Here is a 24,834-nt window from a genome sequence, read left to right as displayed (position 1 = left end):
AGGGCCCTCAAGTACCATCAAGCTTCAGCCCCCCTGTTGCAGGCAGGGCCTCCAACCTCCACATTTAATACAAGACCAGGCTGCCCAGGGCCCCATCCAGCCTGGCCTTGAACACCTCCAGGGACGGGGCATCCACAACCTCTCTGGGCAGCCTGTTCCAGTAGCTCACTATTCTCTTGGTAAAGAACTTACCCCTGACATACAACCTAAAGCTTCCGTCCTTCAACTTAAATCCATTTCCCCTTGTCCTGCTATTATCCACTTTTGTAAAGAGTTGACTTCCCTCCTGTTTGTAGGCTCCCTTGAGGCACTGGAAAGCTGCAAGGAGGTCACCCCACAGCCTTCTGTTCTCCAGGCTGAACAAGCCCAGCTCCCTCAGCCTGTCTTTGTATGGGAGGTGCTCCAGCCCTCTGATCATCTTTGTGGCCCTCCTCTGGACCATCTCTAACAGCTCCCCGTCTTCTTGCATTGGAGGCCCCAGACCTGGACACAGTACTGCAGATGGGGCCTTCAAGGGCAAAGCAGAGAGGGACAGGCACCTCACTGTCCCTGCTGGCCACCCCTCTTCTAATGGAGCCCAGGACAATATTGGCTTTCTGAGCTGCAAGAGTGCACTGCTGGCTCATGTTCAGTTTTTCATCCACCAGGATCCACCAGGTCCTTCTCTTCAGGGCTACTCTCAAGAACTGCTTCTCCCAGTCTCCCTATATGCCTGCAATTCCTCCAGCCCAAGTACAAAGCCTTGTGCTTAGCTATGCTGAACCTCATTAGGTTCATACAGGCCCACCTTTTGGGTCTGATGAGGTTCCTCTGAATGGCATCCCTTCCTTCCATTGTGTCAACTGCACCACTCATCTTGGTGCCACCAGGAAACTCAGTTCCATCGCCGATATCATTGACAAAGAAGTGAAAGAGCACTGGTCTTAAGACAGACCCCGGGTTGACACAGCTCGTTACCAGCCTCTGGGAATACAAGAAGGACTTTACAGAGCAGCAGCTGTGGAGCAAGATAAACAGCATGAGAACCAAGGACAGCTCTAGAAGAAGAAAGAACGGCTTGTGGATCTGATTGGATAAGTGCCCACATGAAAAACTGAAGAATTGTTTGTGGAATGTTCTGTGGACATGTAGGCGGGAATGGGAAAAAGTAAAAGTATAGAAGTGGTTGGAATAATCCCAGAATCACTACTGCTGGGAAAGACGTCTCACACTCCCCACGTCCAGCCCAACCCGTGCTCGCCGTGCCCACAGCCCTCAGTGCACACACAGCGTGCTGCGCCTTCAGCTGCAGCCTGCGAATCACAGCCTGCTGGTGCAGCAAAGCACGCTGCACAAAGCACCCGCCAAGAGTCCTTCTCCAGCTGGCTCTAAAGGAAGAACTCTGCTACTTCAGCGCTCATCGTCAAAGGTGTTTTATTGCTAAGCCGAGGGGACGGGAGGACAAAACTCATTTTGTGTCCAAAGTCTTTAGTGCAGCGAGAAACTCTCGGTGCATTTGCAAAGCCCGGCAGCCTTCAGCCTTTCGTCCGTCGGCTTTCGGGCACAGAGCTCCTCGCTGCCCCTCAGCGATCGCCGCGGATGGAGGAGGAAGCAGAAGAGCCGCGAGGAGGAGGAGGAGGAGGAGGAAGAGGGGAGGAAGCCGCTGCGGTGGCGACGCGCGGCTCGGGCGGCAGTAACGCCCGGCTCTGCGCGCGCCGTGGAGACGCGTGACCGCGCGAGCGTCCTCCGTGTGGCCGGGAGCTGCGCAGCCCGTTGGAACGCGTGCCGTTGCTACGGGCTTTCTCGCCGCGACGCCGCTAAGCACGGCCGAGCCCGGTCGGGGCGGACTCGCGGACCTCCGGCGGCCTCTTCCCCGCTAAGCACGCCCGCCTCGGTAACGCGGTACCCGATGAAGCCGGCTGCGAACCCAGCGGTGCTGTGACGGCACCTGCCGGGAGTGCCGGGAGCCGCACCCGGAGCCGACCCGACGCCGCGCCGCCAGGTGGGGAAACGGGGCGGCAGGGAAGCGCTTCGTGCCGAGGAGCCCCGGGCTCTGCCGCCCTCCCGAGTGCCGGCAGCGCCTCCGTCATCGACGCCGTCGGCAGCTGTCGGCGGTGCCCGTCTGCTTGTCCCGTCGCGGTTCATCGACGGAGGAAGCGGTGAGTTGCGGAATCAAACTCTATAACCACAAAGTAGTTATAAAGCAGGTATGGAGAAAGCGTGCTGCAGATATAAACTGAACTAATACGTAATCACTAGTTTGCAGGAATTTGGATACATGTTCATTACATTAGTGACTCTTCATTAGCAAGCAGTCCCTCCCCCTTTGCGCGCGTGTAGTAAGTCACGGGGGTTGTCGTGGGGTGGAGGATCATCGTCTTCCTCTCGAAGGTGCGTCGTCTTCCTCGATGTAAAATTTCCATCCCGTGGGAGGGGCACCCCCAAACTGGTTCCAGCCTGCCCTGTGAACATCTAATCACCACACTGTTCTTGGGCAGATCCACCCTTATCTTCATGGCCTTCATCCCCCTTGTTATTCCAGACACGGTGTCTGCACTCCCCATTCTTCTAACAACTTTTACATAAACGATCTTTTCAATCGCCCTGTCACAATTTCTGGGACGGTTTCTTTCTCTCCCTTCTTGGGGCCCCCTTCTCCCACCCTTCAGCGGTGCCGGGGCACGGACCTGCTGCCATTCAATCAGCGTGTGCCGCACTGCTCAGCGCAGCCGGCTCCTCACACACATTGTGTGGGAAGGAATGCACTGCCAGGGCATGCAGCGAAACTTCCCATTTTGAGGCCTCTGCGTGATCCAATTTAATTCCTGATTTCAGTTATACACAAAGCACAGCCGTTATCAGCCATGGCAAAAATAAATTAAGAGTCACACAATCATAATTCTGTCAGTGCTGAGCAAAAAGAAAGATTTTTTACCTGAGAAGACAGGTAAAAAATAACTCCTGTATATACCTCCTTATCCCTAGTGTTGGAAATATCCTCAATAATTTTTGGTCAGGACGGTATCTCTGATAAAAGCAGTTTTTATTCGCGATTGCAATGGCGGGCGCCCTGATGGCAGAAGCGCACCTATGGACATGATGTTACAGTTTTTATACCTTTTCTCCCATATGTTTTCCCCTCCCCTCTCCCCTTTGGTTGGGTATTACAATTTTACCAGAGGTTTGCATTTGTTAATTACATTCTGAAATTTGTTAGTTCACTTGCTATCTTGTCAGTCGCCATCCTGCTGTTTCTGTTTCCAAGATGTCTCGGTACTCTTATCGTACTGATATGTTGATTCCCTTCAAAGCTTCTTCCATTCTGTCCTAGAGGCCTTTGTTAAACAAAGAGCCCGGGGGGGGTGGTGATTCCAGTCCTTCCCGATATCTCTTCAGGCACATCCTAAGGTATGTCACGACTTGTATATTTTTACAATGCGTACAACAAAACACTAAAACATACATTGTTGCTAGTTTATACAGGCATATTCTTAGTTCTATTTCAGACAGCTGGACAGACAGGAGCTGAAGTCTTTGTACCTAATAACTTCTACCTAATAACTACAAACTGCTTCACTCATATAATGAGACCTTGAAATAAAAAATTATCTTATTCTAAATGCAGAAACAAAATTTGATTCCGACAATCATCAGACCAGGATAACTCCACATGACCAGCAGCCAGCAGATGGGCACGAGATGTGAGCAGAGACAAACCCTAAAGAACAACATGACCAAATCAGCAATGCAGGACGAGACAATCAAGACCGCAACAAATACCAGGTAAACACACATGCACGGGATCCCTCTGAAAACTTCGAGGGCAAAGCCCGATCGCACCGCACGCACGGGGTCCCCTCTGCAGGCGGAGGGCATCCCCAGTCTCACCCACATGCACGGGATCCCTCTGAAAACTTCGAGGGCAAAGCCCGATCGCACCGCACGCACGGGGTCCCCTCTGCAGGCGGAGGGCATCCCCAGTCTCACCCACATGCACGGGATCCCTCTGAAAACTTCGAGGGCAAAGCCCGATCGCACCGCACGCACGGGGTCCCCTCTGCAGGCGGAGGGCATCCCCAGTCTCACCCACATGCACGGGATCCCTCTGAAAACTTCGAGGGCAAAGCCTGATCGCACCGCACGCACGGGTCCCCTCTGCAGGCGGAGGGCATCCCCAGTCTCACCCACATGCACGGGATCCCTCTGAAAACTTCGAGGGCAAAGCCCGATCGCACCGCACACAGGGGGTCCCCTCTGCAGGCGGAGGGCATCCCCAGTCTCACCCACATGCAAGGGATCCCTCTGAAAACTTCGAGGGCAAAGCCCGATCGCACCGCACGCACGGGGTCCCCTCTGCAGCCGGAGGGCATCCCCAGTCTCACCCACATGCACGGGATCCCTCTGAAAACTTCGAGGGCAAAGCCCGATCGCACCGCACGCACGGGGTCCCCTCTGCAGGCGGAGGGCATCCCCAGTCTCACCCACATGCACGGGATCCCTCTGAAAACTTCGAGGGCAAAGCCCGATCGCACCGCACGCACGGGGTCCCCTCTGCAGGCGGAGGGCATCCCCAGTCTCACCCACATGCACGGGATCCCTCTGAAAACTTCGAGGGCAAAGCCCGATCGCACCGCATGCACGGGGTCCCCTCTGCAGGCCGAGGGCATCCCCAGTCTCACCCACATGCACGGGATCCCTCTGAAAACTTCGAGGGCAAAGCCCGATCGCACCGCACGCACGGGGTCCCCTCTGCAGCCGGAGGGCATCCCCAGTCTCACCCACATGCACGGGATCCCTCTGAAAACTTCGAGGGCAAAGCCCGATCGCACCGCACGCACGGGGTCCCCTCTGCAGGCGGAGGGCATCCCCAGTCTCACCCACATGCACGGGATCCCTCTGAAAACTTCGAGGGCAAAGCCCGATCGCACCGCATGCACGGGGTCCCCTCTGCAGGCCGAGGGCATCCCCAGTCTCACCCACATGCACGGGATCCCTCTGAAAACTTCGAGGGCAAAGCCCGATCGCACCGCACGCACGGGGTCCCCTCTGCAGCCGGAGGGCATCCCCAGTCTCACCCACATGCACGGGATCCCTCTGAAAACTTCGAGGGCAAAGCCCGATCGCACCGCACGCACGGGGTCCCCTCTGCAGGTGGAGGGCATCCCCAGTCTCACCCACATGCACGGGATCCCTCTGAAAACTTCGAGGGCAAAGCCCGATCGCACCGCACGCACGGGGTCCCCTCTGCAGGCGGAGGGCATCCCCAGTCTCACCCACATGCACGGGATCCCTCTGAAAACTTCGAGGGCAAAGCCCGATCGCACCGCACGCACGGGGTCCCCTCTGCAGGCGGAGGGCATCCCCAGTCTCACCCACATGCACGGGATCCCTCTGAAAACTTCGAGGGCAAAGCCCGATCGCACCGCACGCACGGGGTCCCCTCTGCAGCCGGAGGTCATCCCCAGTCTCATCCACATGCACGGGATCCCTCTGAAAACTTCGAGGGCAAAGCCCGATCGCACCGCACGCACGGGGTCCCCTCTGCAGGCGGAGGGCATCCCCAGTCTCACCCACATGCACGGGATCCCTCTGAAAACTTCGAGGGCAAAGCCCGATCGCACCGCATGCACGGGGTCCCCTCTGCAGGCCGAGGGCATCCCCAGTCTCACCCACATGCACGGGATCGCTCTGAAAACTTCGAGGGCAAAGCCCGATCGCACCGCACGCACGGGGTCCCCTCTGCAGCCGGAGGGCATCCCCAGTCTCACCCACATGCACGGGATCCCTCTGAAAACTTCGAGGGCAAAGCCCGATCGCACCGCACGCACGGGGTCCCCTCTGCAGGCGGAGGGCATCCCCAGTCTCACCCACATGCACGGGATCCCTCTGAAAACTTCGAGGGCAAAGCCCGATCGCACCGCACGCACGGGGTCCCCTCTGCAGGCGGAGGGCATCCCCAGTCTCACCCACATGCACGGGATCCCTCTGAAAACTTCGAGGGCAAAGCCCGATCGCACCGCATGCACGGGGTCCCCTCTGCAGGCCGAGGGCATCCCCAGTCTCACCCACATGCACGGGATCCCTCTGAAAACTTCGAGGGCAAAGCCCGATCGCACCGCACGCACGGGGTCCCCTCTGCAGCCGGAGGGCATCCCCAGTCTCACCCACATGCACGGGATCCCTCTGAAAACTTCGAGGGCAAAGCCCGATCGCACCGCACGCACGGGGTCCCCTCTGCAGGTGGAGGGCATCCCCAGTCTCACCCACATGCACGGGATCCCTCTGAAAACTTCGAGGGCAAAGCCCGATCGCACCGCACGCACGGGGTCCCCTCTGCAGGCGGAGGGCATCCCCAGTCTCACCCACATGCACGGGATCCCTCTGAAAACTTCGAGGGCAAAGCCCGATCGCACCGCACGCACGGGGTCCCCTCTGCAGGCGGAGGGCATCCCCAGTCTCACCCACATGCACGGGATCCCTCTGAAAACTTCGAGGGCAAAGCCCGATCGCACCGCACGCACGGGGTCCCCTCTGCAGCCGGAGGTCATCCCCAGTCTCACCCACATGCACGGGATCCCTCTGAAAACTTCGAGGGCAAAGCCCGATCGCACCGCACGCACGGGGTCCCCTCTGCAGCCGGAGGGCATCCCCAGTCTCACCCACATGCACGGGATCCCTCTGAAAACTTCGAGGGCAAAGCCCGATCGCACCGCACGCACGGGGTCCCCTCTGCAGGCGGAGGGCATCCCCAGTCTCACCCACATGCACGGGATCCCTCTGAAAACTTCGAGGGCAAAGCCCGATCGCACCGCACGCACGGGGTCCCCTCTGCAGGCGGAGGGCATCCCCAGTCTCACCCACATGCACGGGATCCCTCTGAAAACTTCGAGGGCAAAGCCCGATCGCACCGCACGCACGGGGTCCCTTCTGCAGCCGGAGGGCATCCCCAGTCTCACCCACATGCACGGGATCCCTCTGAAAACTTCGAGGGCAAAGCCCGATCGCACCGCACGCACGGGGTCCCCTCTGCAGCCGGAGGGCATCCCCAGTCTCACCCACATGCACGGGATCCCTCTGAAAACTTCGAGGGCAAAGCCCGATCGCACCGCACGCACGGGGTCCCCTCTGCAGGCGGAGGGCATCCCCAGTCTCACCCACATGCACGGGATCCCTCTGAAAACTTCGAGGGCAAAGCCCGATCGCACCGCACGCACGGGGTCCCCTCTGCAGGCGGAGGGCATCCCCAGTCTCACCCACATGCACGGGATCCCTCTGAAAACTTCGAGGGCAAAGCCCGATCGCACCGCACGCACGGGGTCCCCTCTGCAGCCGGAGGGCATCCCCAGTCTCACCCACATGCACGGGATCCCTCTGAAAACTTCGAGGGCAAAGCCCGATCGCACCGCACGCACGGGGTCCCCTCTGCAGGCGGAGGGCATCCCCAGTCTCACCCACATGCACGGGATCCCTCTGAAAACTTCGAGGGCAAAGCCCGATCGCACCGCACGCACGGGGTCCCCTCTGCAGGCGGAGGGCATCCCCAGTCTCACCCACATGCACGGGATCCCTCTGAAAACTTCGAGGGCAAAGCCCGATCGCACCGCATGCACGGGGTCCCCTCTGCAGCCGGAGGGCATCCCCAGTCTCACCCACATGCACGGGATCCCTCTGAAAACTTCGAGGGCAAAGCCCGATCGCACCGCACGCACGGGGTCCCTTCTGCAGGCGGAGGGCATCCCCAGTCTCACCCACATGCACGGGATCCCTCTGAAAACTTCGAGGGCAAAGCCCGATCGCACCGCACGCACGGGGTCCCCTCTGCAGCCGGAGGGCATCCCCAGTCTCACCCACATGCACGGGATCCCTCTGAAAACTTCGAGGGCAAAGCCCGATCGCACCGCACGCACGGGGTCCCCTCTGCAGCCGGAGGGCATCCCCAGTCTCACCCACATGCACGGGATCCCTCTGAAAACTTCGAGGGCAAAGCCCGATCGCACCGCACGCACGGGGTGCCCTCTGCAGGTGGAGGGCATCCCCAGTCTCACCCACATGCACGGGATCCCTCTGAAAACTTCGAGGGCAAAGCCCGATCGCACCGCACGCACGGGGTCCCCTCTGCAGGCGGAGGGCATCCCCAGTCTCACCCACATGCACGGGATCCCTCTGAAAACTTCGAGGGCAAAGCCCGATCGCACCGCACGCACGGGGTCCCCTCTGCAGGCGGAGGGCATCCCCAGTCTCACCCACATGCACGAGATCCCTCTGAAAACTTCGAGGGCAAAGCCCGATCGCACCGCACGCACGGGGTCCCCTCTGCAGGCGGAGGGCATCCCCAGTCTCACCCACATGCACGGGATCCCTCTGAAAACTTCGAGGGCAAAGCCCGATCGCACCGCACGCACGGGGTCCCCTCTGCAGGCGGAGGGCATCCCCAGTCTCACCCACATGCACGGGATCCCTCTGAAAACTTCGAGGGCAAAGCCCGATCGCACCGCACGCACGGGGTCCCCTCTGCAGGCGGAGGGCATTCCCAGGCTCACCCACATGCACGGGATCCCTCTGAAAACTTCGAGGGCAAAGCCCGATCGCACCGCACGCACGGGGTCCCCTCTGCAGGCGGAGGGCATCCCCAGTCTCACCCACATGCACGGGATCCCTCTGAAAACTTCGAGGGCAAAGCCCGATCGCACCGCACGCACGGGGTCCCCTCTGCAGCCGGAAGGCATCCCCAGTCTCACCCACATGCACGGGATCCCTCTGAAAACTTCGAGGGCAAAGCCCGATCGCACCGCACGCACGGGGTCCCTTCTGCAGCCGGAGGGCATCCCCAGTCTCACCCACATGCACGGGATCCCTCTGAAAACTTCGAGGGCAAAGCCCGATCGCACCGCACGCACGGGGTCCCCTCTGCAGCCGGAGGGCATCCCCAGTCTCACCCACATGCACGGGATCCCTCTGAAAACTTCGAGGGCAAAGCCCGATCGCACCGCACGCACGGGGTCCCCTCTGCAGGCGGAGGGCATCCCCAGTCTCACCCACATGCACGGGATCCCTCTGAAAACTTCGAGGGCAAAGCCCGATCGCACCGCACGCACGGGGTCCCCTCTGCAGGCGGAGGGCATCCCCAGTCTCACCCACATGCACGGGATCCCTCTGAAAACTTCGAGGGCAAAGCCCGATCGCACCGCACGCACGGGGTCCCCTCTGCAGGCGGAGGGCATCCCCAGTCTCACCCACATGCACGGGATCCCTCTGAAAACTTCGAGGGCAAAGCCCGATCGCACCGCACGCACGGGGTCCCCTCTGCAGGCGGAGGGCATCCCCAGTCTCACCCACATGCACGGGATCCCTCTGAAAACTTCGAGGGCAAAGCCCGATCGCACCGCACGCACGGGGTCCCCTCTGCAGGCGGAGGGCATCCCCAGTCTCACCCACATGCACGGGATCCCTCTGAAAACTTCGAGGGCAAAGCCCGATCGCACCGCACGCACGGGGTCCCCTCTGCAGGCGGAGGGCATCCCCAGTCTCACCCACATGCACGGGATCCCTCTGAAAACTTCGAGGGCAAAGCCCGATCGCACCGCACGCACGGGGTCCCCTCTGCAGGCGGAGGGCATCCCCAGTCTCACCCACATGCACGGGATCCCTCTGAAAACTTCGAGGGCAAAGCCCGATCGCACCGCACGCACGGGGTCCCCTCTGCAGGCGGAGGGCATCCCCAGTCTCACCCACATGCACGGGATCCCTCTGAAAACTTCGAGGGCAAAGCCCGATCGCACCGCACGCACGGGGTCCCCTCTGCAGGCGGAGGGCATCCCCAGTCTCACCCACATGCACGGGATCCCTCTGAAAACTTCGAGGGCAAAGCCCGATCGCACCGCACGCACGGGGTCCCCTCTGCAGGCGGAGGGCATCCCCAGTCTCACCCACATGCACGGGATCCCTCTGAAAACTTCGAGGGCAAAGCCCGATCGCACCGCACGCACGGGGTCCCCTCTGCAGCCGGAGGGCATCCCCAGTCTCACCCACATGCACGGGATCCCTCTGAAAACTTCGAGGGCAAAGCCCGATCGCACCGCACGCACGGGGTCCCCTCTGCAGCCGGAGGGCATCCCCAGTCTCACCCACATGCACGGGATCCCTCTGAAAACTTCGAGGGCAAAGCCCGATCGCACCGCACGCACGGGGTCCCCTCTGCAGGCGGAGGGCATCCCCAGTCTCACCCACATGCACGGGATCCCTCTGAAAACTTCGAGGGCAAAGCCCGATCGCACCGCACGCACGGGGTCCCCTCTGCAGGCGGAGGGCATCCCCAGTCTCACCCACATGCACGGGATCCCTCTGAAAACTTCGAGGGCAAAGCCCGATCGCACCGCACGCACGGGGTCCCCTCTGCAGGCGGAGGGCATCCCCAGTCTCACCCACATGCACGGGATCCCTCTGAAAACTTCGAGGGCAAAGCCCGATCGCACCGCACGCACGGGGTCCCCTCTGCAGGCGGAGGGCATCCCCAGTCTCACCCACATGCACGGGATCCCTCTGAAAACTTCGAGGGCAAAGCCCGATCGCACCGCACGCACGGGGTCCCCTCTGCAGGCGGAGGGCATCCCCAGTCTCACCCACATGCACGGGATCCCTCTGAAAACTTCGAGGGCAAAGCCCGATCGCACCACACGCACGGGGTCCCCTCTGCAGCCGGAGGGCATCCCCAGTCTCACCCACATGCACGGGATCCCTCTGAAAACTTCGAGGGCAAAGCCCGATCGCACCGCACGCACGGGGTCCCCTCTGCAGGCGGAGGGCATCCCCAGTCTCACCCACATGCACGGGATCCCTCTGAAAACTTCGAGGGCAAAGCCCGATCGCACCGCACGCACGGGGTCCCCTCTGCAGGCGGAGGGCATCCCCAGTCTCACCCACATGCACGGGATCCCTCTGAAAACTTCGAGGGCAAAGCCCGATCGCACCGCACGCACGGGGTCCCCTCTGCAGGCGGAGGGCATCCCCAGTCTCACCCACATGCACGGGATCCCTCTGAAAACTTCGAGGGCAAAGCCCGATCGCACCGCACGCACGGGGTCCCCTCTGCAGGCGGAGGGCATCCCCAGTCTCACCCACATGCACGGGATCCCTCTGAAAACTTCGAGGGCAAAGCCCGATCGCACCGCACGCACGGGGTCCCCTCTGCAGGCGGAGGGCATCCCCAGTCTCACCCACATGCACGGGATCCCTCTGAAAACTTCGAGGGCAAAGCCCGATCGCACCGCACGCACGGGGTCCCCTCTGCAGGCGGAGGGCATCCCCAGTCTCACCCACATGCACGGGATCCCTCTGAAAACTTCGAGGGCAAAGCCCGATCGCACCGCACGCACGGGGTCCCCTCTGCAGGCGGAGGGCATCCCCAGTCTCACCCACATGCACGGGATCCCTCTGAAAACTTCGAGGGCAAAGCCCGATCGCACCGCATGCACGGGGTCCCCTCTGCAGGCGGAGGGCATCCCCAGTCTCACCCACATGCACGGGATCCCTCTGAAAACTTCGAGGGCAAAGCCCGATCGCACCGCGCGCACGGGGTCCCCTCTGCAGGCGGAGGGCATCCCCAGTCTCACCCACATGCACGGGATCCCTCTGAAAACTTCGAGGGCAAAGCCCGATCGCACCGCACGCACGGGGTCCCCTCTGCAGGCGGAGGGCATCCCCAGTCTCACCCACATGCACGGGATCCCTCTGAAAACTTCGAGGGCAAAGCCTGATCGCACCGCACGCACGGGGTCCCCTCTGCAGGCGGAGGGCATCCCCAGTCTCACCCACATGCACGGGATCCCTCTGAAAACTTCGAGGGCAAAGCCCGATCGCACCGCACGCACGGGGTCCCCTCTGCAGGCGGAGGGCATCCCCAGTCTCACCCACATGCACGGGATCCCTCTGAAAACTTCGTGGGCAAAGCCCGATCGCACCGCACGCACGGGGTCCCCTCTGCAGGCGGAGGGCATCCCCAGTCTCACCCACATGCACGGGATCCCTCTGAAAACTTCGAGGGCAAAGCCCGATCGCACCGCACGCACGGGGTCCCCTCTGCAGGCGGAGGGCATCCCCAGTCTCACCCACATGCACGGGATCCCTCTGAAAACTTCGAGGGCAAAGCCCGATCGCACCGCACGCACGGGGTCCCCTCTGCAGGCGGAGGGCATCCCCAGTCTCACCCACATGCACGGGATCCCTCTGAAAACTTCGAGGGCAAAGCCTGATCGCACCGCACGCACGGGGTCCCCTCTGCAGGCGGAGGGCATCCCCAGTCTCACCCACATGCACGGGATCCCTCTGAAAACTTCGAGGGCAAAGCCCGATCGCACCGCACGCACGGGGTCCCCTCTGCAGGCGGAGGGCATCCCCAGTCTCACCCACATGCACGGGATCCCTCTGAAAACTTCGTGGGCAAAGCCCGATCGCACCGCACGCACGGGGTCCCCTCTGCAGGCGGAGGGCATCCCCAGTCTCACCCACATGCACGGGATCCCTCTGAAAACTTCGAGGGCAAAGCCCGATCGCACCGCACGCACGGGGTCCCCTCTGCAGGCGGAGGGCATCCCCAGTCTCACCCACATGCACGGGATCCCTCTGAAAACTTCGAGGGCAAAGCCCGATCGCACCGCACGCACGGGGTCCCCTCTGCAGGCGGAGGGCATCCCCAGTCTCACCCACATGCACGGGATCCCTCTGAAAACTTCGAGGGCAAAGCCCGATCGCACCGCATGCACGGGGTCCCCTCTGCAGGCGGAGGGCATCCCCAGTCTCACCCACATGCACGGGATCCCTCTGAAAACTTCGAGGGCAAAGCCCGATCGCACCGCACGCACGGGGTCCCCTCTGCAGGCGGAGGGCATCCCCAGTCTCACCCACATGCACGGGATCCCTCTGAAAACTTCGAGGGCAAAGCCCGATCGCACCGCACGCACGGGGTCCCCTCTGCAGGCGGAGGGCATCCCCAGTCTCACCCACATGCACGGGATCCCTCTGAAAACTTCGAGGGCAAAGCCCGATCGCACCGCACGCACGGGGTCCCCTCTGCAGGCGGAGGGCATCCCCAGTCTCACCCACATGCACGGGATCCCTCTGAAAACTTCGAGGGCAAAGCCCGATCGCACCGCACGCACGGGGTCCCCTCCGCAGGCGGAGGGCATCCTCTGGGGAGTGAGCACCCCACTCCCCACCGCTTCTCTTTTTTTCTTTTGCAGGTACCCGTGTTCTAAGATTCATTGCTGCTGTTGTCCTGTCAATGGCTTCATCTTTTAGAAGTTGTTTATGAAGACCAACCAATTACAAATCTACGTCCCTATCTTCAGTTACTTCTGGAAAATAAAATTTTCTATTCATCTGAGTTATAGTGCTTCTCTTTGTCCCATGGATTCCAGTTTGGAGGTGGGATGGCAGTGGTGGTTACCCATCCTGCATTAGCATTTGCGCACTCCCAACGGCAGCCCCCAGCCCAGCAGCACCATTCATCCATGCCTCAGCTTCATCCGGTTGCAGGGGAACAATAATGGGGTGAAGTTCTTAGCAGCACCCCAGGGTACAGAAAACTGGGATGAGGGCACTGTGAGGTTTCACCTCTTGCTGGGGACCACCAACACTGTGCTTACCAGAACACAGAAATTTTTGCTGTTGGGCAGCTTCTGGCATTTCTTCCTCACTGCCTCCAGCAGAACCCAGCTGCATCAGCACACCTTCACTGCTGGTGGAGGAGGGCTGGCACGATTCAGCTGCCCCCAGGATGCCATGTCTGGAGGGGAAGGTGGGGGGAGGAGAGGAGAGGAGAGGTTAAAGGGACCTACAGGGCTAACTAAAGTTAAAGTACATTATTAAGAGAGTTTACAAGCTTGGATGCTGCCAGGCACCAGGCACCAACCACCTTGCTAGGAAGCCTCTTGCAGTAACTGAAAACTCTCACATTAAAGAAAGCTTCCTGTGGTGGTACACCAGTAGGAAATCTGTATCTGTGAAGCTATCCAGCAGCATCACTTATTAGAGCCCATTAAGTGTATCGTAATGCACTTTCACTTAGAACTTCTGTAACAGGTGTAGAGAATCATTTTTCACAAGTCTTTCTAATCCAAACAAGTTTTACCATCTAATATTGGGAACACAGTCAGCCTTTGTGGGCCTTCAGTACAGCTGAGCCTGGTTTGGAGCTCTTTTGCCAAAGTGATGCTGTAGTACTTTCACCTCAGATTAATTACAAAGTGACTCTGCATCAAAAATCATGCAAACCTTTAAAAATTATTGCAGTGGACCAAAAGGGACAATTGCATAATCTGCTCTTCCGGCCTGCACAACGTAGGCCATCGAGTTCTGTTCTCTTATATATACATACACGAATTGGAATAACTGTAGTTGGACTGAAAGTCATAATCCTGAAAGCAGCCAGACCTCATTTGTAGGTGTCAAGGAAGAAGAATTTGTTACTTGACTTGGTGAACAAACCTTCTCACTGTTAAAAATGTATTTATTTATTTTTTTATAGAAACACGAGGCATTGTATAGAAATGTTTTGTTTCTCAGACAGAAGTTTACATGAGTCTGCTTCCAAATTTTGATTTTTATTATGCTTTTTTCATGAATGTTAAAGTCCTACTCACTGACATCATCTGTTTGAAAAGGAAGGAGTTTACTAGCAGCTTCTAGATAGGATCGACATCAGCTTTACAGGATGGAAATCTGTTAGCTCTGTAAGTCTTTGCCTCCTACTACCACCAGATGGTACCCTTAGCGAGCGTTTCCCCTCACTCTGCACAGTCAGTGAGATTCAGTATTCTAACTGCAAGGTTTCTGAATCGAGAAAGCCTTCACTTTTCTCACAGATAAGGCAGGGCCAGGTTGCTGGTGCTGGCTGCTGGCTGCTAGTGAGAGTCTGGGGGTTACAAAGTCTGTAACACAGAGACCTTCTTGCTAGGAGCCTGGGAAAATGGCTCCTGAGGTAGGAGCCCTTTGGGCCGGCTGCAGCTTTCTGAGATCTTTAATAGATCCTTGTAGCTTTAGTGGTGAAACTCCCAGGCATAAGACAGGAGCAGAAGGATCTTCCTGATTTACTGTTTTGTTAAACATACTGATTTCCCCCACTTCTTCAGCTCTCCAAGATGGAGGCTAAAACCCACCTGCTTGCCAGCACCTCTCTCTCATGCCATTCTCATGCCATTTCCTTACAGTTTCTTACTGATTCCTGCCATGTGGATCCCATCCTGAGCATGTCTGTTTTCAGGCAAGTCAGCTTATTCTGCACAGTATAAGCCACTCTGTGACCTTTGTCTCTCAGCCCAATGCTTTTACCCTCAGTCCCTCTGCTTCGTGTGGCTCCTGCTCAGGTCAAGATGTGCCATTTCCAGCACTGCACACAGGGAAGCTTTTGTCTTCCTGCAGCCTGCTCAGCACTGTGGCAGTTTTGGAAAACTGGAGGAAGTCAGTTTGTTTGAATCCAGCGCTTCTGCTGCATGCTGTGCTTCTGATCACTCTTCTGATCACTCTCCTTCCCAGGCAGCCACGCCAAGGCTGCTTGTGTCTGTGAGACAGCACGCTTGTTTAACATTCAGATGTCTCTGGTTCATTCTCTGAAGGCTGCTCGAATGAGACTGATGCTACATCTAGCTGTTATGACAGAACAACGAAAGCACAACTGGGAGAGTCTGCAAGAATCTGCCAAACCCTCACTGTAGAAACACACACAGAGTACAGAATCTAAAGCAAACAAAACCCCACAAACTCAAACCAACAGATTCCTCCCTTCCTCCTCTACCACTCCTGCAGAGAGTGGTGTTAGAGCTGGAGGTGATGGAGTGCACTGGGATTAGCTGGGAGGGAGTTCATTGTCTTCATAGCGGCTCATGTGTTGCAGCGCTTTAGATCTGTAGCCGGGCCAATGCTGATAACAAAGCAGTGTTTCAATTGAGGTTGAGCAGTGTTTGCACATCATCAAGTCCTTCACTGTTTCTCACTGTGCCTCTCCAGTGAACAGACTGAGGAGTGCAAGAAGTGGGAAGGGCGGGTGAATAGGTCATAGGATCATCATAGAATCATAGAATGGCTTGGGCTGAAAGGGCCCTCAAGTTCCATCAAGCCCAGCTCCCTCAGCCTGTCTTTGTATGGGAGGTGCTCCAGCCCTCTGATCATCTTTGTGGCCCTCCTCTGGACCATCTCTAACAGCTCCCTGTCTTCTTGCATTGGAGGCCCCAGACCTGGACACAGTACTGCAGATGGGGCCTTACAAGGGCAAAGCAGAGAGGGACAGGCACCTCCCTGTCCCTGCTGGCCACCTGTCTTCTGATGGAGCCCAGGACAATATTGGCTTTCTGAGCTGCAAGAGTGCACTGCTGGCTCATGTTCAGTTTTTCATCCACCAGGATCCACCAGGTCCTTCTCTTCAGGGCTACTCTCAAGAACTGCTTCTCCCAGTCTCCCTATATGCCTGCAATTCCTCCGGTCCAAGTGCAAAACCTTGTGCTTAGCTATGCTGAACCTCATTAGGTTCATACAGGCCCACCTTTTGGGTCGGATGAGGTCCCTCTGAATGGCATCCCTTCCTTCCATTGTGTCAACTGCACCACTCATCTTGGTGCCACCAGGAAACTCAGTTCCATCACCAATATCATTGACAAAGAAGTGAAAGAGCACTGGTCCCAAGACAGACCCCGGGGGGACACAGCTCGTTACCAGCCTCTGGGAATACAAGAAGGACTTTACGGAGCAGCAGCTGTGGAGCAAGATAAACAGCATGAGAACCAAGGACAGCTCTAGAAGAAGAAAGAACGGCTTGTGGATCTGATTGGATAAGTGCCCACATGAAAAATTGAAGAATTGTTTGTGGAATGTTCTGTGGACATGTAGGCGGGAATGGGAAAGGTAGGAAAAGCAAACTTGTAAAAGTATAGAAGTGGCTGGAATAATCCCAGAATCACTATGCTGGGAAAGACGTCTCATACCCCCCACGTCCAGCCCAACCCGTGCTCGCCGTGCCCACAGCCCTCAGTGCACACACAGCGTGCTGCGCCTTCAGCTGCAGCCTGCGAATCACAGCCTGCTGGTGCAGCAAAGCACGCTGCACAAAGTACCCGCCAAGAGTCCTTCTCCAGCTGGCTCTAAAGGAAGAACTCTGCTACTTCAGCGCTCATCGTCAAAGGTGTTTTATTGCTAAACCGAGGGGACGGGAGGACAAAACTCATTTTGTGTCCAAAGTCTTTAGTGCAGCGAGAAACTCTCGGTGCATTTGCAAAGCCCGGCAGCCTTCAGCCTTTCGTCCGTCGGCTTTCGGGCACAGAGCTCCTCGCTGCCCCTCAGCGATCGCCGCGGATGGAGGAGGAAGCAGAAGAGCCGCGAGGAGGAGGAGGAGGAGGAGGAAGAGGGGAGGAAGCCGCTGCGGTGGCGACGCGCGGCTCGGGCGGCAGTAACGCCCGGCTCTGCGCGCGCCGTGGAGACGCGTGACCGCGCGAGCGTCCTCCGTGTGGCCGGGAGCTGCGCAGCCCGTTGGAACGCGTGCCGTTGCTACGGGCTTTCTCGCCGCGACGCCGCTAAGCACGGCCGAGCCCGGTCGGGGCGGACTCGCGGACCTCCGGCGGCCTCTTCCCCGCTAAGCACGCCCGCCTCGGTAACGCGGTACCCGATGAAGCCGGCTGCGAACCCAGCGGTGCTGTGACGGCACCTGCCGGGAGTGCCGGGAGCCGCACCCGGAGCCGACCCGACGCCGCGCCGCCAGGTGGGGAAACGGGGCGGCAGGGAAGCGCTTCGTGCCGAGGAGCCCCGGGCTCTGCCGCCCTCCCGAGTGCCGGCAGCGCCTCCGTCATCGACGCCGTCGGCAGCTGTCGGCGGTGCCCGTCTGCTTGTCCCGTCGCGGTTCATCGACGGAGGAAGCGGTGAGTTGCGGAATCAAACTCTATAACCACAAAGTAGTTATAAAGCAGGTATGGAGAAAGCGTGCTGCAGATATAAACTGAACTAATACGTAATCACTAGTTTGCAGGAATTTGGATACATGTTCATTACATTAGTGACTCTTCATTAGCAAGCAGTCCCTCCCCCTTTGCGCGCGTGTAGTAAGTCACGGGGGTTGTCGTGGGGTGGAGGATCATCGTCTTCCTCTCGAAGGTGCGTCGTCTTCCTCGATGTAAAATTTCCATCCCGTGGGAGGAGCACCCCCAAACTGGTTCCAGCCTGCCCTGTGAACATCTAATCACCACCCTGTTCTTGGGCAGATCCACCCTTATCTTCATGGCCTTCATCCCCCTTGTTATTCCAGACACGGTGTCTGCACTCCCCATTCTTCTAACAACTTTTACATAAACGATCTTTTCAATCGCCCTGTCACAATTTCTGGGACGGTTTCTTTCTCTCCCTTCTTGGGGCCCCCTTCTCCCACCCTTCAGCAGTGCCGGGGCACGGACCTGATGCCATTCAGTCAGCGTGTGCCGCACTGCTCAGCGCAGCCTGCTCCTCACATACATTGTGTGGGAAGGAATGCACTGCCAGGGCATGCAACGAAACTTCCCATTTTGAGGCCTCTGCGTGATCCAACTTAATTCCTGATTTCAGTTCTACACAAAGCACAGCCGTTATCAGCCATGGCAAAAATAAAGAGTTGCACAATCATAATTCTGTCAGTACTGAGCAAAAAGAAAGATGCAGAACCTGAGAAGACAGGTAAAAAATAACTCCTGTGTATACCTCCTTATCCCTAGTGTTGGAAATATCCTCAATAATTTTTGGTCAGGACGGTATCTCTGATAAAAGCAGTTTTTATTCGCGATTGCAATGGCGGGCGCCCTGATGGCAGAAGCGCACCTATGGACATGATGTTACAGTTTTTATACCTTTTCTCCCATATGTTTTCCCCTCCCCTCTCCCCTTTGGTTGGGTATTACAATTTTACCCGAGGTTTGCATTTGTTAATTACATTCTGAAATTTGTTAGTTCACTTGCTATCTTGTCAGTCGCCATCCTGCTGTTTCTGTTTCCAAGATGTCTCGGTACTCTTATCGTCCTGATATGTTGATTCCCTTCAAAGCTTCCTCCATTCTGTCCTAGAGGCCTTTGTTAAACAAAGAGCCCGGGGGGGGTGGTGATTCCAGTCCTTCCCGATATCTCTTCAGGCACATCCTAAGGTATTTTTACAATGTGTACAACAAAACACTAAAACATACATTGTTGCTAGTTTATACAGGCATATTGTTAATTATTTTAACTTCTCCTCTTTGGATCCTTTATTACTCAGGTCTTATTTGTCCAGCACCAAAAACCAGTAGTTCTATTTCAGAAAGCTGGACCGACAGGAGCTGCAGTCTTTGTACCTGTGACTTCTACCTAATAACTACAAATTGCTTCACTTATATAATGAGACATTGAAATAAAATATTTTTATCTTATTCTAAATGCAGAAACAACATTTGATTTCCACAATCCCCCCTTTTCTTCTTTATACACTGTTGATTTCTGCAAGTTTTGCTTTTTCTTTGAGGCATTATCTTGTAGACCTCTTCCTCTTCATCACTTCCTTCATTACCCATCTCCTCTAATATCATCATTTTATCTGTGTATGGTGGTGGTTCCACTGGTGTTTGTTTTAATAATGCTGTCTCAATTGATCTCTGTACCAATCCCCTTACATGGGCTATAATACAGCATCCTCTGGGCACCAGGACTCCTGCTACTGTAATCAAAGAAGTAAATGTAGAAACAATCATCCCTTTCCATTTACCAAACCACGATTCCATCATCTAGTGATAGAGGTATCTGTTCCTGAATTTTCTGCCAATTCATTCGCAAGGGTAGTAAGTCCCTGCAATGCCTTCGTTATTGTGCCATCTGGAGCTGTGTTACTGGGGATGAAGGTGCAACAGTGGGTTCCTAACATTACACACACACACCCCTTTTCAGCTAGCATCATGTCTAGAGCAATCCTATTTTCCCAGGCCATCCTACTCATGGCATCTCGCTGTTCTGCAATTCCCGTAATTGCACTTTTTGTATCATTTATAAATCGCTGTTGATTATAATAGATGTAGTTAATCCAGTCTACGTTCTTGTTGATCGTCACCCACCAAAACAGCGATTCAAATCCTGCAGCATTTTGATTTCTTGCCTTAAGTTTATCAGGGACATCTCTAGGTACCTCGATTTAATATATATATTGCATCATCAAATGATACCCCTAAACTTTTTTTGGTTCTTCCAGAATTTTTCATATTCCTATTTCAAATGCCAGGGTGAATGCTATAACTAATTGAACAAGTGCACAGGTGCATCCCCAGTTAGATGGTAGGGTGGACCATAAAACCTTTCCCCCACAGTACCACCAGAGATCTGCCCTGGAGATTCCCAGTCTTGAATAATTTCCTGCTGAATCCTCCGTAACATTCAAGACCTCACTGCACAAGGAAAAGTTTCCCATAGGTCTGGTAGCCTTCACACCCTACCGTGAGAGGCAAGCTGTATGGTTACCTACCACTGTAGAGACTGCAGGAGGGATCTTGACATCTGTATCAGGCATTGGAGGAGACAAGGGGGATAGAGATCTGCAGTCTCTGTTTCCCCAGGCAGTTTTCTCTTGGTACAGGGCAATCATGCATCGCATTCCCTTTGGGTCCTTGGTCCATCCCAGCAGAATGGGCACCACCTGAGCTATGAGCCATCCGGATGCACAAGCACAGCAATTGCTATGGTTGAGACTCTGGACAGTATACTTAATCCATTCTACCCAGGCATTAATGTCCCCATATCCTGTTTTGATTTCAAATGTTTATCTAAGATCTTTTATCTCCTTAGCTGTTACAATTACAGGGTTTTTAGGAAGATTTTCTAAACCCCTTTTTAAGCTCTTCCCTATCCTGGACAATCTGGATATTTTCACAATGTATCCCACACAGCTATCTGGAATCTTGCTGTTGAATCCTTTCCATGCATATATACCCCAAGACCAAAAGTGGTATTAACAATGCTATCAGTCTTGTTAATTGTTATTTTTACCGGGTTACACTGCAACGGTTTGCAGTCTGGCTGGACAGCTCCCTTACGTGCTCATGAAGTATCAAATATTCCAGGTGTATATGTCCAGCCTCAATAGGTAGTTGCCCACCATACATCATTCCATACACTACAAGAGAGTTCCTTATTCATATCAAAAACTACCAGTTGGTCCCTCCCCTGCATTATTGCCAAATTTTACATTTTCCAGAACAGGATAACGAATATATATCAGGATAACGAATGGGATACACTCTGTTACAGCAGTAAAAACTTCTTGTTACAACATGGAAAACTTTTTCTGAGCATTAGTTCTATATAGGTTATAATATTCTCCCACTTACGTATATAATTTATTCACCTATTTGAGGAGAAGTTAAAGGTTAGTAAAAATAATAATTAAAAATATATGCATATAAAAAAAACTTTTCATGATTTCCTTCTAATTCTTATCTTTTAAAGGTTTTTCTGTGGCAACAGTTCCCACACCTCAGGGCTAGTGGATGCCTTTACCAGTGTGTAGTGAGTCCATCCTTTCTCGTCTGTCCTCACAGCTGTTTCAGTCATTAGAAGTACTTGGAATGGTACTTCCCAGTCAGGCTGCAGCTTTGTCTCCTTCCCCGTCTGGATTAGGATCCAGTCCCCAGCTTGGAATGGGTGAACTGGAAGAATAGTCCCTGGGTCCTGGTCAGTAGCAGTTACTGCATAACCTGCCTTACAGTCTCCTTGTAGCTGTTGGTAAAGCAGGCATCTTTTGCATCTTCTAAGGGCTTGTTCTTCAGGTCCAACTGACCAGCTGCAATGTGCAGCTTCAGTTGTTTCAAAGCAGTCAGGAGATACTGGTTCTCAGGAGTTCTGCTAAGGAAAGATACTGGGTTGACAATATTAGTTACAATTATTTCTACATCATCCTGCTCTATCAGGATGGCCTGGTATTTTTGGGAATCTTTGGGGTGAGATCCAATGTCCCCCTTTTGCCTCCAATACAATAAACACTGCATGAGATATTAAAACTGATATATTTTGGCCCAATGTAGATTTACAGGCTTCTAGAACATTGAGCACCAGTGCAGCCACCGCCCTCAGGCACCCTGGCCATCCCTTACTCACTTTATCAAGTTGTTTGGAGCTTTACGATCAGTCCGTAGCTGTGTATCCACAGTCAGCATCATCCTGTCATTCCTGGGAACGTATGGAGTTCCTTGGCAGTTTGCGGCTCAGGGGTTTGGCAGATGGCTTCTTTCCTGGCAGTCCTTAAGGTCCAAAGTCCAGCTGTAATCTCCCAAATATGTCACTTGCTGTTAGAGTTATTTGTGCTTTTCTGTAAACCAAGAAACTCAGCAAACTCACAGTCCATTATACAGTTCTCTTTTGTTGCCGTGGCATTCATGTGCTGCAGTAAAGTTCCACCCTGGGATGGAGGATCCCAGGCCTCAGGCTCACGAGTTGACCAGTTCTCAAAAATCATTAAGCTGTTCTCACAACCCTGGGTAACGCTGTCCTGGTTAACTGAGTCTCCTCTCCCCGTATTGGCCAAACCAGGCAGAAGAAACATCCTTCAAATCCAGAAAGTAAACTCCACCTATTCATTCCTTAACTGGGTTAATAAAGTGCATGGATTTGCCACCACTGTGTATGCATTCAACAATTCTATTACTTGCCCTCAAGTCTTGTACCAAACTATTGCACTTTATATCAGAAAATTTTGCAAAATTGGAGTCCAAACTCCAAAAAGTTATCTATTATTTCTTCTATCCTTCTACAGTTACATATCCTTATAGGGCACCGCTTTACCCTGATTGGGCAATCTCTTGCTTTTAACTTCTATTCAGGGCTTCATGTGTGGCCCTGATGCCCACACCCCTAATTGCCTCATGTTTGATATTGCTGTGACTCCTGGGGTACAACACTGTTTTTCCCCATTTGTGCTAAAGTCAGACTTACAGTTTTTAATCAGTCAATATTGTTGGACCCTTAGCTCCAGTTTTATTAAATTTCTTGCCAGAGCAACCTGGCAGGTACAAGAATTTCTGTATACCTACTTAGTTTATATTTAATTAATCCAAAAAAAAAAAACTTAAACCTTTTCTTGTTGGGCAGTAGCTTCTATTACTGTTACAAAACCATCTATGAGTAGTAAGAAGCACCAATATCCACCAGAAAATAAATCTCTTTATCCTGCTTCCCTAGATGCAATTTCCCGTTGCAGTTTGCACACTGCTTTCCTTTCAGTGGGGCGGAGCCCTCCCTGGGCACTTCAAGCCCCCACTCCCCCCACCTCTCCCTGAGGGGATCTCTGGGTCCTACGGCCTCATTGTAACCCCACAACAGTAACAGCTGTTATTATCACCAATTCCCTTACTATCTGTTTGTCAATCAGTTTTGTTTTGTTTTCATATCGTTCACCTCTTTTCAGTCCTGACATCCCTGTTATACCTTGCCAGTCCTTCCTCCTCCAGCCTGTGTCTGTCCCAAACTTTCTCACTTTCCAAACTCTCATCATTACATAAACTACTAACATCCTATTTCAGTTTCACCTCCTTCTGTCCAGGTGTCCAGTGCTAACACTGGGATTTCAGGTTTCCTACATCTCTGCACATGAAGGCTATTCTCACTTCCATTGCCCCCTCCTCCCCACCTCCCTCTTTTGCTGCTTACAGCAACAGTCTCCGTACCCGGCTCTCTCCCACTCCAAGAGTTCTTGCAAGGGGTGGAACAATACAGGGGGTTGCTCTCATACCAGCACAGATAAATTCGCTTTCTCTTTAACCCTTTTTCCTTTGTACACGATTTCACTATTTGTACCGTCAGTTACACTTTGACACACCCTCAATTATAGTTTTGTATACCAATAGCAATTACACTTTCTTACACCATCAAAGCAGTTTGTCCCATTCCCTTCAAACCCCACATATCAAACTGTACAATTTTTCAGTTTCCACAAACACCCTTAATACCATATAACTTTCCCTTAGCAATCCATATCATTCAATTCCTCGGGCTGTTCCACCCTTATCTTTATGGCCTTGTTTCACGTTTTTCTTGATTCCCAATTTCATCTTTATCCCCTAGTTTTAATACAGTATTCTCAAAAAGTGGTACTGTCATCCCGGTTCTCTCTACCCCTGTTATCTTTAAGGCCTCATTTGTTAATTTGAGTCCTGACACCTTATGGGCCAGTGATGAATGAACTGTCCCAGTATCAACTAAATCCACAACTTCTTCCCCCTCAGGTCCCACTTTTATATTTACCAGGGGCTCCTGGTGGGACCAAAGTTTTGAAAGCCCCAGAAATTGATCTAATTGTTCTGCTACTCTTATAGGATCTTCAATTAAAGATTTCATTTCCTTCTTAAAATTTCTAATTTCTCCACTAGTGAGTGGGGAGTTTACGTAGCATATTTGTCCTTGTCCCAGTGGGACCTCCCATAAGGGGTACACCGAGGTGCTGGTACAGCTAGTGTCTGGGAAATGAGAAATTTTTATGTCCCTTTTACATTGCTTTAATTCTCTCCTGAGCCCAGCATTCCCCCCCCCCCTTTTCTGTGAAATGTCCCTGTGTGCTTTACCATTTCCTCTTACTGGGGCAGTGCCTGTCTCCCTTTGTGCTACATTGGGGTTATATGGGGGGGGGGAGATTCTCAGGAGGGTCCCATTGATTAGTTCCTTTTTCTAATTCCTCTCCTTCCTGGTCCGGGCCTTTTTCTTTTTACTAATAACAGGCTGATTTCTTGTATCCAACAGGCAGCATATTCTGATTCCTCCTTTGAAAAGAGGTTTTGTTCTTTACATATAAATTCGAGATCTGACAAACCCAACCTTCATCAGATCAGTATTTTGGCCAAATATTGATTT

At 54.4% G+C, this 24,834-nt stretch overlaps 1 long non-coding RNA gene across 2 annotated transcripts in view; it reads left to right on the top strand.

The window, feature by feature from the left end:
- Window positions 1–1,678: 1,678 nt before the first annotated feature.
- The window catches only part of LOC146762518 (uncharacterized), a 30,401-nt gene continuing 7,245 nt past the window's right edge, over window positions 1,679–24,834 (top strand). The window contains exons 1-3 of one of the 2 annotated variants that reach the window (XR_014936894.1): window positions 1,679–2,138; window positions 3,605–3,762; window positions 13,215–13,357. This is a non-coding gene — a long non-coding RNA (uncharacterized LOC146762518). Of the gene's footprint in view, window positions 2,139–3,604; window positions 3,763–13,214; window positions 13,358–24,834 lie in introns of those variants that run through there. The other variant, XR_014936893.1, reaches the window with a different exon arrangement.

This window comes from Coturnix japonica, chromosome 1, assembly GCF_054131305.1.
Source record: "Coturnix japonica strain WE chromosome 1, WE-NBRP24, whole genome shotgun sequence".
Lineage (NCBI taxonomy): Eukaryota > Metazoa > Chordata > Aves > Galliformes > Phasianidae > Coturnix > Coturnix japonica.
Note: the sequence above shows the minus strand (reverse complement) of the source record. Positions and strands in the feature narration are given on the sequence as shown.